Source organism: Primulina tabacum, chromosome 5, assembly GCF_025594145.1.
Source record: "Primulina tabacum isolate GXHZ01 chromosome 5, ASM2559414v2, whole genome shotgun sequence".
NCBI lineage: Eukaryota > Viridiplantae > Streptophyta > Magnoliopsida > Lamiales > Gesneriaceae > Primulina > Primulina tabacum.
This window is the reverse complement of record NC_134554.1, coordinates 37,822,788-37,838,294: the sequence shown is the minus strand read 5'-3', so window position 1 is coordinate 37,838,294 and position 15,507 is coordinate 37,822,788. Positions and strand designations below refer to the sequence as shown.

The 15,507-nt window shown below is 32.9% G+C and overlaps 1 long non-coding RNA gene across 1 annotated transcript in view; it reads right to left on the bottom strand.

Annotated features, from left to right (window-relative positions):
• The window catches only part of LOC142544991 (uncharacterized), a 92,802-nt gene extending 77,551 nt beyond the window's left edge, over positions 1-15,251 (bottom strand). The window contains exon 1 of the long non-coding RNA XR_012820184.1: positions 15,238-15,251. This is a non-coding gene — a long non-coding RNA (uncharacterized LOC142544991). The remainder of the gene's footprint in view (positions 1-15,237) is intronic.
• Between the last annotated feature and the right edge of the window lie 256 nt (positions 15,252-15,507).

Here is a 15,507-nt window from a genome sequence, read left to right as displayed (position 1 = left end):
TAAACCGCACAAGCAGCTCAAGCACCACGGTTCGATTGGTCTACCAAGCAGAGACAATTATTGCACCCGACAAGTGGTACCAGCAGACACGTTGTTTTATCGAAAAGACAAACATTCTATCTATTATTTTCAGTAACCAATTGGATAGCCCGCTCTTTTCAAAACTTTTTAAAATCATTAGTTTTACTGACACCCTCTGTTTAGCTTTTCAAATACTCAACCGTAAACATATTGACACGTGTCCTTATGTTTCACTGACGGCTATACATTTTTGAATTTTAACCGCCTCTCTCATCTCTTTTACGCTTCCAGTATTCTGATTATCAACTACTGCTTTCTCTTGCACTCATATTTTCTTCGAATCGTCTTTACTTACAGAAATTACCGGAGCTTACACCTTGAATGTTTACCAAGTTAACTTTGCATCTGTCCTCACTTTCAAGGATGAGAATCTTCTCAAAATGTTCCAAGCTATTGAGAAATCAGGACTCAGAAAATTCTTAGAAAGTACCTGCTGTGATATACAAATCTGCCCTTCTGGAATTTTATGCTAAGGCGACTGTGGAAGAAGGGAAAATAATGTATTCCCAGGGTGATGCATTGTTGCGACTTTGATTGTGGCACTCCCAAGAGCAGGTTGTCCACAAGTAGTATAATTCGGTGAGTCCGAATATCGAATCCACATGGAAGTTAAGGTAATTACAAGTCCACTACAATGTCTTTTATTTTATTTTATTTTTAGTTGTTTGAATCTTTAATTGGTAATTTTTAATTGTTCAAATTTTAATTAAGTAGTTGAGATTAAAGGATCCACTCTTGATATTTTAATAAAGTTAACATTAACGAACATTGTTGAAATCCACTTAATAAAATGGTTCCAATATATTAAATAATCATATTTATATTATGTTATATATTATTATTTTATAAGTATATAATATATACTAAAACTTATAAATATTTTCAAGTATTTATTATGCTATATATATATTTGTAAACACTAAATCAAGGTTCCCACTTTAAATGGTTGGTAAAACCAAACTAACATTTAAATGGTACCAAGAAATTATTATTATGATATATTTATATATAGTAAATCAAGGTTCCCACTTTAAATGGTTGGTAAAACCAAACAAACATTTAAATGGTTCCAAGAATTTAATATTATAATATATTCATATATAATAAATCAAGGCATCCACTTTAAATGGTTGGTAATACCAAACTAACATTTAAATGGTTCCAAGAATTTAGTGTAACATAAGGCAACAATAAATCAAAACTCCCACTTATAAGTAGGGTATAAAAATGCTTAAAGAAATAAATATAACATAAACAATAAATAATGATTAAATAATATAAAACATAGATTCTTACCTTTTAGTAACCTTATTATCATGCCAAGAGTTTCACCTTTTCATCTCAACTTTAGGCAAGTTAGCTATTCATTATTCAAAGTGTAAAACTTTGAATATGAAATTAACATGCTAATTATATTTAAATGAAGAAATAAAGGAAAAATATAGAGAGAAATATTATGAACTCAAAGGTTTGTTCATAGAATGAGAGATATCTCAATACATTACAATGCACTCCTATTTATAGCCAAATTTGGGGAGACAACCACAAATAAAATATTATTTTTTTACACATAAGTCTTCATTGGTGTTTCAAGATATTATATTATATTACACATCACTTTTGAAAATCTTCTTCTCCGAATTTGCTTCTTCACATAAAAAGAAACATGTGGATAATTGAGTTGTCTAGTTGTGGTATTTTTTTCAAACCATTTGACCAAGTAATTTGAGAGATATGGTCAAAATACTAGAGCATGGTAAAACTGACACTCCTTTGGTAACTTTATTTGTTGCTTAATTTGATCCCAATTGTGAGAGGATTTTTTATCTCATGCTTGCCACCAATATTGTAGATATTAACATCAACTTTCTACAGGTCCAAGAATCATCTTAATTCCATTTGCAACGCCAAGTTTATTCTTGTTTTATCGAACCTGTAAAAAATAGTAAAAACTTATAATTACACAACAACTTATATTTTATACAATTTATTATAAAACATATAATATTTAAACATTTAATAAAATAAAAACTATATATTTATATTATAAAACATTTAATTAATGTACAATTTTTATGTTTATCACACCTCCCAAACAGCTTATTGCTAGTCCCTAGCAATTTAAGTGTTAATAGCAATACAAAACATATTGATTAATTTAAATAGAAATGTAATCAAAACTATCTAAGTGTTTAAATTAAATTTGAAAACTGTCAAAGTTATATCAAGATCATCATAATTATAATTTATGAAATAATTTGAGATGATCACTTCAAAGCTTATTTCAGGTAGTTAAATGTACACGGCCTTCAGAAATTCCTAGTAAGAGTCTCAACTCCATATCCTCACAGGTTAATAAATGTTTCAATTTATGGCAACGATTTCTCTCATGGAGTTGGAATACAGATAAATGCTCAGAAAAATGGTTTACAGAATGCAGACAGACAAACGAGCCAAACTAATCAAAAGATAGAAAATCCATTGATTCAAAATCTAGTTGTTCTTATTATATATTTTTTCCTGATATATATATATATATATATTTTTATAACATCATGGAATCAGACTAAGTTTATGCTTCTTGACGACATATTTATTTAATTTGTACAATAAATTTCTCTCTTTCTTTTTTTTATGAGAGATATATGGGTCGTAGCATATAACTTAAAAATTACATAGATCTTCAATATCTTTTTTTTTGTATTTTTCTCCTTTTTTTTCCGGGAAATATCATTTTTTTTTCAAAATAAGAACTCAAGATCTAAACAATAGATAGTCTCTCTCATGATCAATAAAGGCTCGAAAGCTGTTTTCTCAGTCCTCTCCACTCACTCACAAAATATGTGTGAGTTTAAAATTTTAGGCACTCTTATAAGGTATATCTTGGGCCATATACTTTAATACTTGATTTTATCACAATGGTTAATCACTCAAAAAGATTTCATAAATCATATTTTTATATTGATCAGAATATTAAAATTGACCTTTTTTTATCAAATAAAAATTTAAACATTCTTAAATAGATTAATGCATGTTCTAATTTAAATCTTTCAAACATGTAATGTATGACATTTTTGCAAAAAATACTAAAATACAAACAATAAACATGATTTTATTTTAAAATAATATATATATTTTTATTTTATTTTTTTAAATTTTTTATTTTTTTTATAAGTTTGTTCTCCCCCCAGTCAGAATATGACATTGTCCCTAATGTCAAAATAACTACTAATAAAGAGTACATAATGAAAGAGATATCACCTGAAATTTTATTGAAGATAACAAACTGAAACAAACGCAAACCAATCCACGACTTTTGAATCAATGATCCAACTTCCTTTTCTTACTGCTTGATTGCGACCAATTGATCTTTGTTATCATCGGATCAGGCTTATGAACAAAAGCTTCCAAATCATCAATTAATTGGTCGACAATCGAAGCACAGATGAGCATCCGTCGTGAATTTTCTGAAATGAAATTCTGTTCCACAGCTTTATCAAGAAATGTCAACAAACTGTCATAATAATTATTGATATTCAACAAGCCCACAGGTTTATTATGGATATTAAGTTGTGCCCAAGAAACAGTGTGAAAAAATTCTTCTAATGTACCAAAACCACCTGGTAGTGCGATAAAAGCATCAGAATTTTCAATAATTTGAGTGATTCTTTCATACATAGAAAAAACTTTTAATTCCTCCCCAATCGTAACACCTGTAATATTTCCTTCAGCTAAAACTGTAGGAATAATACCCAAAACCTGACTACCTCCAAGATGAGCAGATGTTGAAACAGATCCCATTAACCCAATATTACCTCCCCCATATACCAAGTGAATTTTTCTCTCAGCCAATATCTTTCCAAGATTATTCGCTGCTTCTACAAATACTTCATTTTTTCCAGGACTCGACCCACAAAATACACAAATATTTTTCAATGTTTCTGCAGAGGATCCAGCCATGTTTTTACTTTCTTTTTTTTTCTGCGAAAATAGAGAGAAAGATGATATATTTTATAGGGGTAATATGTTATCATGACAAAACTATGGGTCAAAGCTATAAACAGAATAAATAGTAAAAACAATAATGACACACATGCATATAAACAGTAGTGTGATTGTGGCTCACAATTTTCCTCTGGTTTTACGTCCAGAAACGGCTTCAACGCCTTCTATGAGTCGAGGATATGCTTCCCATCCAATTTTCTTATAAATTGGCAAACATAGTCTTTTTTAGTCGGATTCCCAAGACTATGACGCTCATCTTGGAATTGTTTCCATAAACGGAGAAGTTCAATATGCACATGTCCATTAGGATGCGTCTCAAGAGTCAATAAGATGTTATCTAAAGACTCCTTACTCAGCCCATTCTTAATGAAACCAATTTTATCTTCTCTGTTATTGGAAACACATCCCAAAGATCTGCATCGTTTGTCACAAGTCCATCTTGCACACTTATGACAAACCCCTAAACTTTTGGCCCTTCGTTTTTCGCATAAGTGCTTTTTCCTAATCCAGGCAAATACCGAATGGACAATGATTGTGAAACTTCTCCTCCTAATCGGACCTTAGCTTCTATTATAAAACGAATATCTTCTGGAATTCCTTTTTGCATTAGCAATCTCAATCTTTCACACCTTCCTGCATAAATTTTTCTTAGAACATTTTCAGAAACAGAGTGAAAATATTTACAAATTTTTGAGAGAATTTCATCCATTTTGAAAAGAAAAGAAATGATTTTTTTTTATTTTTTTATTTTTGTATCAGCAATTGTGGGAAACTGATTTAACCGACTATGAGAGTCGCGGAGTACCGTTATCCGCCATTTAACCGGAAAAATAAAAAGATTAAGGAAACCTGAAATAAAAACAAACAAAATTAAATTCAACATAAAAATTTAAGGATCAGAAAGGGAAATACACTATTCTTGAAAGATTTCATTTTCTAAAAATGGTTTAAGCATTTGTCCATTTACTTTAAAAATATCACCATTTTTAGGATTTTCAATATCCACAGCTCCATAAGTATACACATGCTTTACAACATATGGGCCTGTCCATCTTGATCGTAATTTTCCTGGGAATATGTGAAGTCGAGAATTATAAAGCAAAACTTTTTTACCAATCTCAAAAGATTTTCTAAGAATTGTTTTATCATGAAATGATTTGATTTTTGCTTTATAAATCCTTGAATTCTCATACGCGTCATTTCTGAGTTCATCAAGTTCATTAAGTTGCAATTTACGCAATTTGTTGGCATCATCCATGCTTGAATTTAAAGTTTTGATCGCCCAATAAGCTTTATGTTCCAATTTCACAGGCAAATGACAATGTTTTCCATAAACCAACCTATAGGGAGACATATTCAATGATGTTTTAAAAGCTGTTCGATATGCCCAAAGTGCATCATTAAGTCGCAGAGACCAATATTTTCTATTTGAGTTAACAGTTTTTTCCAAAATTTGCTTTATCTCCCTATTAGCTAATTCAACTTGTCCATTTGTTTGAGGATGATAAGGAGTAGTTACTTTATGAGTAATACCATATTTTTTCATTAATGAAGCAAATGATTTATTAACAAAGTGAGTTCCCCCATCACTTATCATGGCTCGAGGAATTCCAAATCTACTAAAAATATTTTCTTTTAAAAATTGATGACGATTTTATGATCATTTGTTCGACATGGAATTGCCTCTATCCATTTGGAAACATAATCAACTGCAACTAAAATATACAAGTATCCAAACGACGGTGAAAAAGGTCCCATAAAATCAATTCCCCAACAGTCAAAGATTTCAATTTCAATAATAGGACTCAAAGGCATCATGTTTCTTTTTGAAATCGCACGCAATTTTTGACAATTTTCACAGATCTTGCAGATTTCGTGGATGTCTTTAAACAAAGTGGGCCAATAAAATCCACACTGCAAGATTTTTGCAGCCGTTTTCTTTGAAGAAAAATGTCCTCCGCATGCTTCTGAATGACAAAATTTAATGACACTACTTACCTCATTGTCGGGTATGCAACGTCGAAAAATTTGATCCGGACAATACTTGAACAGATACGGATCATCCCAATAAAAGTTTTTTACCTCATTCAAAAATTTTCTTTTATCTTGAGAACTCCATTGCGGTGGCATTTTTTCTGTCACAAGAAAATTACTATGTTAGCAAACCAAGGTGTAGTAGTAACTGAAAATAAATGTTCATCAGGAAAATTATCGTTAATTGGTGTCATTTCACAAGATGATCATGTTACTAGTCTCGATAAATGATCGGCTACGACATTCTCGGTTCCTTTTTTTTTATCTTTGATCACAATGTCAAATTCTTGGAGCAACAAAATCCATCGTATCAGTCGTGGCTTTGCATCCTGTTTGGTCAACAAATATCTAATAGCAGAATGATCAGTAAACACAATAGTCGTTGATCCAATCAAATAAGAACGAAATTTATCTAATGCAAATATTACAGCAAGTAGTTCTTTTTCAGTTGTGGAGTAACTCATTTGAGCATTGTTTAAAGTTCTACTTGCATAATATATCACATAAGGCTTACCATTTCTTCTTTGACCCAATACTGCACCGACTGCGTAATCACTCGCATCGCACATGATTTCAAATGGTAAAGACCTATCAGGAGGTTGCATGATATGAGCTGATGTTAAATGTCGAATGATTTTATCAAAAGCATTTTGACATTCTTGAGTCCACTCAAATGCAGTGTCTTTTGCTTAAGAGGTTACAAATGGGTTTAGAGATTAAACTAAAGTCCTTTATAAACCTCCTATAAAATCCAGCATGTCCCAAAAATGAGCGAATTTCTTTAATGATTTTTGGAGAGGGTAAATTGGCAATGACATCAACTTTTGCTTTATCAACTTCAATTCCATGAGATGACATGACATGTCCCAAAATAATTCCAGAAGTAATCATGTAATGACATTTTCCCAATTTAAAATAAGACCTTTTTCCTCGCATCTTTTTAAAACTTTTTCCAAATTTTCAAGAAAATTATCAAATGTATTCCCAAAGACAGTTAAATCGTCCATGAAAATTTCCAAACAATTTTCAACCATGTCGCAAAAAATGCTTAGCATACATCTTTGAAATGTTGCTGGGGCATTGCATAATCCAAATGGCATCCTTCTAAATGCAAATGTTCCAAAAGGACATGTGAATGTAGTTTTATCTTGATCTTCTAGTGCAATGGGAATTTGATAATAACCTGAATATCGATCAAGAAAATAGTAGTATGGATGACCTGCTACTCTTTCTAAAATTTGATCCAAAAATGGTAATGGAAAATGATCTTTTCTAGTGGCGTCATTTAATTTTCTATAATTAATACACATCCGCCAACTAGATGGGACTCGACTTGTTAACAATTCACCTTTTTCATTTTTTTTATCACTGTGATGCCAGATTTTTTTGGAACTACTTGTGTTAGGCTTACCCACTTACTATCAGAAATAGGGTAGATAATCCCAACATCAAGTAGTTTGAGAACTTCAGTTTTCACAACATCTTTCATGTGTGGATTTAATCTCCTTTGTGGTTGTTGAGATGTTTTAGCATTTTCTTTTAAATGAATTTTGTGTGTGCAAATTAGTGGATTAATGCCCTTGAGGTCTTTTAGTGTACAACCAATTGCATTTTTATGTCTTTTAAGCATATCAACTAATTTACCTTCTTGATCACTTTCTAGTTTGGAAGAAATTACCACCGGATATGTTTCATCTTCTCCAAGAAATGCATACTTCAATTCTTCTGGCAAGGATTTTAACTCCAATATGAGTGGTTCGTCTTTGTTCTCATATTTTGCATCAAATTCTTTCTCTGATCCTGGTAACAAGTGATACCTGATAAAATCATCAAGATCAATTTCAATATTTTCTTTAACACTTTCAATTGAACAAATATCTAATTGATCACGAGTACTCCCTTCTTGAATGTTTTCTTCCACAAGAGTTTCAATAAGATTTTCATCTTCACTTTCATCTCCTTTGTCATGTGGTTGCTTACAAAGATTAAAAACATTAAGCCCCAAGGTCATGTTACCAAATGACAACTTCATTATTCCATTCCTGCAATTTATAAGAGCATTAGAAGTTGCTAAAAATGGACGACCCAGAATTACAAGAATTGCATTACAAGCTTCGATAGATTGTGTATCTAAAACTATGAAATCGACAGGATATACAAATTATCAACTTGGACCAATACGTCTTCTACCATACCTCTTGGCACTTTAACAGATCTATCGGCAAGTAAAAGTGTTACCGAAGTAGATTTTAACTCGCCTAGATTGAGTTCTTGATAAACTGAATATGGAAGTAAATTCACACTAGCTCCAAGATCAAGTAAGGCTTTTTTAATCTTTCGTTCTCCAATAATACATGAAATAGTAGGACAACCAGGGTCTTTGTATTTCAAAGTATTATTATTTTGAATACTTGCACTTACTTGTTCGGCTAAAAATGCTTTCTTTTTCACATTCAATTTTCTTTTCACAGTGCACAAGTCTTTCAAAAATTTGGCATATGATGGTACCTGTTTTATTGCATCTAATAAAGGAATGTTAACTTTTACTTGTTTAAAAATATCATATATATCAGAATTCAAATTTGATTTTTTTGTATTTTTCAATGCATGAGGGAATGGTGGTGACACTGTCTGTTGAACCTCCTCTTCGCAAGTTATGGGTTCCACTTCCTTACCCTTTGGATTTGATTTATCATCATCTTCACAAGGTTCAAGAATGGATTTTTCCACAACCTTACCACTTCGAAGGGTAATAACAGATTTTACCTGATCCATCGGTTGAGTTCCAGAAGTTCCAGTTTGTGAATGATGATCCTTGGTATTAGGCAGAGGTTGTGAAGGAAATTTACCTTTTTCATGAACATTAAGTGCAGATGCAAATTTAGCAAGAGTATCTTTCAAATCTGTCATGGTTTGAGCAGTTTGAGTATTGATAGACTCTTGCTTTGCAATGAAAGAATTCAATGTATCTTCCAAATTTCTTTTAGGTGGAGGAACATAAGATGCATAATTTTGAAAATTTTGTTGATTTTGGAAATGTGGTTGTGAAAATTGTGCAGCATTATCATTCCTCCAACTAAAATTTGGATGATTTCGCCAACCTGGATTGTAATTTTGAGAAAATGGTTCAAATTTTGGCCTTTTGAAATTGTTCAAAACATTGGCTTGTTCATGGAGACATTCTTTAAAAGAGGGCAAAGTGGGACAATCTTTTGTAAAATGATCACTTGTATCACAGATGTGACACACAATTTCTTGAACATATTTTAATTGACCATTCCTTTTCAATTCAAGTGCCTCTACTTTTCTTGCCAAAGAGGTAAATCTAGCTTGAAGATCATGTTCATCTTTGAGAGTGTACATACCTCCACCAGATGTAGGAGATTGAATCTTGTTTGATGGTTCGATTGTACCTATAGTGTCCCAATTTTGAGCATTTTCAGCTAATGAATCGAGATACTCAATTGCCTCGTTTGGATCTTTATCTTCAAATGTTCCATTACACATAAATTCAACCATTTGCCTATCTTTAGGTGTTAAGCCTTCATAAAATTGAGAAACAACTCTCCAAATTTCAAAACCATGATGTGGACAAAGATTAAGCAATTCTTTGTATCTATCCCAACACTGATAAAAAGTTTCTCTTTGTTTTTGAGTGAAAGTGATGATTTGCCTTTTGAAAGAATTTGTTCTATGAAATGGAAAAAACTTTTTCAAAAATTGTTGTTGCAATTCATCCCAAGTTCGAATGGATCCCGATCTAAGATTTTGTAGCCAAGTTTTAGCTTTATCTTTTAAAGAAAAAGGAAAAAAGCTTAAGTCGAATGATGTTCATGCTACAATTTAGATCATTATATGTGTTACACACTTCTTCAAACTCTCGTAAATGCATGTATGGATTTTCAGAATCTAAGCCATGAAAATTGGGTAAAAGTTGGATAATACCAGGCTTAAAATTAAAATGAGATGCACCAGGGAGAAAAACTAGACATGAAGGTGCATTAGTACGTGTAGGATTCATGTGATCTCTAAGTGTTCTTCGTCTATCATGATCATGTTGAGATTGAATTTCATCTTCATTTTCTTGGAGGGGTTCTTCCGCCATGTTTTTGTAAAAATAAAGGGTTATTTCGAATGAGTCGACCACTAAGTGTACGTGACCAAATGCTCATGCAAATGCAAATGCAAAAGGATAAAAACACACAAAAGCAATAAAAATTCAAATAAAGAAAAATAAAATATAAAGAAAATTAAATAGACTTGAAATTAAATCATACTTCCCCGGCAACGGCGCCAAAAACTTGTTGCGACTTTGATTGTTGCACTCCCAAGAGCAGGTTGTCCACAAGTAGTATAATTCCGTGAGTCTGAATATCATATCCACAGGAAAGCTAAGTTAATTACAAGTCCACTATAATGTTTTTTTATTTTTATTTTTTTTTAGTTGTTTGAATATTTAATTGGTAATTTTTAATTGTTCAAATTTTAATTAAGTAGTTGAGATTAAAGGATCCACTCTTGATATTTTAATAAAGTTAACATTAACGAACATTATTGAAATCCACTTAATAAAATGGTTCCAATATATTAAATAATCATATTTATATTATGTTATATATTATTATTTTATAAGTATATAATATATACTAAAATTTATAAATATTGTCGAGTATTTATTGTGCTATATATATATTTGTAAACACTAAATCAAGGTTCCCACTTTAAATGGTTGGTAAAACCAAACTAACATTTAAATGGTACCAAGAAATTATTATTATGATATATTTATATATAGTAAATCAAGGTTCCCACTTTAAATGGTTGGTAAAACCAAACAAACATTTAAATAGGTTCCAAGAATTTAATATTATAATATATTCATATATAATAAATCAAGGCATCCACTTTAAATGGTTGGTAATACCAAACTAACATTTAAATGGTTCCAAGAATTTAGTGTAACATAAGGCAACAATAAATCAAAACTCCCACTTATAAGTAGGGTATAAAAATGCTTAAAGAAATAAATATAACATAAACAATAAATAATGATTAAATAATATAAAACATAGATTCTTAACTTTTAGTAACCTTATTATCATGCCAAGAGTTTCACCTTTTCATCTCAATTTTAGGAAGTTAGCTATTCATTATTCAAAGTGTAAAACTTTGAATATGAAATTAACATGCTAATTATATTTAAATGAAGAAATAAAGGAAAAATATAGAGAGAAATATTATGAACTCAAAGGTTTGTTCATAGAATGAGGGATATCTCAATACATTACAATGCACTCCTATTTATAGCCAAATTTGGGGAGACAACCACAAATAAAATATTATTTTTTTACACATAAGTCTTTATTGGTGTTCCAAGATATTATATTATATTACACATCACTTTTGAAAATCTTCTTCTCCGAATTTGCTTCTTCACATAAAAAGAAACATGTGGATAATTGAGTTGTCTAGTTGTGGTATTTTTTTCAAACCATTTGACCAAGTAATTTGAGAGATATGGTCAAAATACTAGAGCATGGTAAAACTGACACTCCTTTGGTAACTTTATTTGTTGCTTAATTTGATCCCAATTGTGAGAGGATTTTTTATCTCATGCTTTCCACCAATATTGTAGATATTAACATCAACTTTCTACAGGTCCAAGAATCATCTTAATTCCACTTGCAACGCCAAGTTTATTCTTGTTTTATCGAACCTGTAAAAAATAGTAAAAACTTATAATTACACAACTTATATTTTATACAATTTATTATAAAAAATATAATATTTAAACATTTAATAAAACAAAAACTATATATTTATATTATAAAACATTTAATTAATGTACAATTTTTATGTTTATCATGCATCTATTTCTATCGGTGCTGCTTTGCTTGGATCGACTTTCTTTCTCCCTTTTTCAGGGATAAATGAACTTTTGGAATTTCCAAGGAGGAAATGTCTACTGCTTTATTGAATTTCTCAGCTTCTGGAATAGAACTGTCTCCGTCCTGTTTCAAAAAGCTGTTGAAGATGGAATTTCAAGTACTTACTGATATTGTTGCCAAAGCGTTGTTAGTCAAAGCCGGAACATTCGATCGGCTAACGAAAGAAAAAGTTCAAGTGATGGCTGCCATCACTTCTGGATATAAGGTGGATTGGAGTCGTTTTCTGTTCAACATAATGAAGGAAATGGTGGTTAGGAGGAGTTCTGGTTTCGCTGTGCAGATATGCCAAATGCTTAAGAATGCTGGTTTTGCTCTTACTTCTGATTTGGACGCCTCGTATGTCACAATGGCAGATGCTGATAATGTGCTTGCGTTAAGACCAAAGCCAACCGTGGCTGAGTTTATTGCTTTGAAAAAGGAAGTCGGAGATGCTCAAGCTGAGGCTCTAGGACCTCAGAAGAAAATTAAAAGAAAACGAGTGGTTATCTCCACTGATTCTGATAAGACAGTTTCCGAGGAGTCTGCTGCTCTATTCAACCATCTCTGCCACTTACTCCCAGCAAGAAGAAAGCTCGCACTCTTCTTCGAACCAAGAAGACAGCAGCCATCTCTGAGTTGGACATTGTTCTGTTGAAACAAGTGTTTCCAGAAGCCGTTCCTATTGCACCACCAACCGCCTCGGTTTCAAAACCAATTGCTGTTACTGCTCCCACAACATCTAATTCTTCAACTTTCAGACCCGTGTCTGGGGTCGTTATTCGTGAATCAACTGCCAGGTCTTCTGCTTTTCGACCCATGATGACTGCCTCATCGACAGGAAAAGGCAAAGGAAAAATTTTGACGAACCACAATTTCTAGCTGCCAAATCGTCTGTCTCTACTGGCATTGCTCTTCATTTAGAAGAAATTGAAAATTCAGCTAATGAAGAAATGACCTTCTTTGATAATGGCACAAGGTTCGGGTCTTCCATCCCCTCTCGTTTTTCAAAACCAAAGGTGTCTTTGGAAGAATGGTGAAGTATGAGAAAAAGGTCTTTGAATTTGCAAAGACTGAAAATGTGATTGACACGATGAGACGCCGCAACTTCATTTTTGAGCAGCTTAAACGTCAGAAGCTGGAACCAGTATTAAAGACTCTTCAGTATAATTTTGATGCATTGATTCCCACTGCTGCTCAAGATCAAAATGTGATCCTTGTACTGACTGACCATTTGAAAATAATGGATGGGCAACTTCTTACTTAAGAACAGACTTTTCGAGATTCTGAACCATATTCAGTAGGCTTTATTCCAGATCTTGATCAAATTAAGCCAGTTGAAGAACGAACTATAGCTCCTACAGAAGCTAAGGTTTCTAGTACTCCTGCATCTTCCAAGTTGCCTACTCAGTCTTCTTTTCTCATATCTGTTCGAGAACTGGCTTCAGTAGATGAAGTCATTCAGTCTATCACTCGAAATGTTTTTGCGGCACCGGACACAATTCAAGCTGATGAATCAGTCCAACCAACAGTCCTTTCAGCAGATCAACCCCAGGAAGAATCGCATGCTGCCCAATCTCCCTCATTGCCAAACTTGGAGATCTTCTCCACTGAACATCAAGAGGATATGGTCGCGATCTTGAAAGATCCGATTCAACCCGCCTGAACAGTTGGAGGCCAACGAAGTCGTGCAAACAGAAGAAAGCGCACTTCCTGAACCTTCTGCTGTTATTGTAACAAGCTGCTGTTGAAACCGTTGCTGCTGAGCAATCTCCTGTTAATGAAGGATTTTCTACTGCACCATCTACTGCTATCGTTACTGCTCCTACTGCTCCTGTCTCTTCTACTGCATTATTTGTCATTCCTGTTGAATCACCCTCTCAAATTGCTCACATTGCACATATTGGTGAAATTAGAGAACGAATGCGTGAAAGAAGCCAATCCCCAGAGGAAGATCAATTCAATCTTGAATATGAGATTGATCATCTTAAATGGACTATTGACACCCTATCAGAGACTGTCAAGCGTTTATCTCATGCCCATGCTAGTGAGGTCTACGCCACCACCAGTTTAAGAGAACGAGTCATGAAGTATCTCAGCAATACCGCATAACCGTTGGCAAAAATTGAGGTTGACACTCAACTCTTCAGGAAGAATGTACTCAAAAGCCATGCTGACCTTGTACTTGGACAATCTGATGCTCGTCGTATCCTCTCTACTCATGATGTGGCTCTTCATTCTGTCTCTACCAAAGTTGACACTATGGACTCCAGACTCGAAACTATCAATGCACAGATTGCGTCCCAATCTCAATCTATTCAGGTTCTGTAATGATCAAGTTTCGAGTCACACACCAACTCTGGAGATTCTGCATAACGGCATTATTACACTTACTGGACGAGTTGATCTCTTACTTACTCGATTTCACGCCACTGATGCCAAAAAGGGGGAAACACAAGGCATGATGGAAGCACAAGGAAGAGGATCAGAAGAAGGAAGGATTGGAGAAAATCAAGCAGAACCATCCAATAGAATTCAAGATCCTCAGGATGAGGAAACTCTGTTCCGAGATATTGGAACAAATGACTAGGATTTATTGCTGTTTTACAAACTCTGTTCAAACTATTTATTATTTATTAATCAGCTGGTTTTAGTTACTACTTGCTTTACTATTCATTGTTACTAACTTCCAGGTTTTGGCATCACCGCAAAGGGGGAAATTGTTAGATCTATTTTATTGTGGTGATGATAATCAAAACCAGTAAGAATAACACCAACCAAAAGATAATGCAAAGCAGTAGCTTTTGACTTGCTTTACCAGAAGCAGTACTTTAGTCAGTACTCAATGGCTTAGTGTAACAGAAGCAGCACTGGATCAGTACTTAACAGCACTCCACTCGATTATTCAAGTCTTAAATGTTACCGTTACTTTACCTAGTACTAAGCATTAGTTGCACCATTAATGTTGTACGAAGTCATTTAATTCGCTTTACCAGTTTTGGTATAAAACAAGACTGACTATGTTGAAAGTTTTTTGCAGGATCCTCTTTAGGAAATAAAGCTGTTTCTATCAGAAATCAAAAGAGCCGTTTTTTATTATAGACGTTGGATTCGAGTTATCTATATATATGGATCAAAATCACTTAGAGAACAACGCTGATCATTTTATCTATCCAATGCTACATTGAGCAACCGCGAATCAATTCATCATCTTCTAAGCTCAAAATTGCAGAAAAGCAGTACACGCTTCATATTATATCTTATCTTTGGAGATCATTTTGTACTGCTATTTCTTCATCTCTTCAAGCAAAACACTTTACTATATTTCGAAGAAGAGTTTGTAAACTGGAAAAGAGTCTTTTCCAGAACCTTGTTGTATTTAACTTTTGTGTTGAGTTACTAAGAGTTTCAGTAGGCAAAAGATAAGCCCTGCTGAAGTGGATGTGTACAAGGGTGTGCTGTA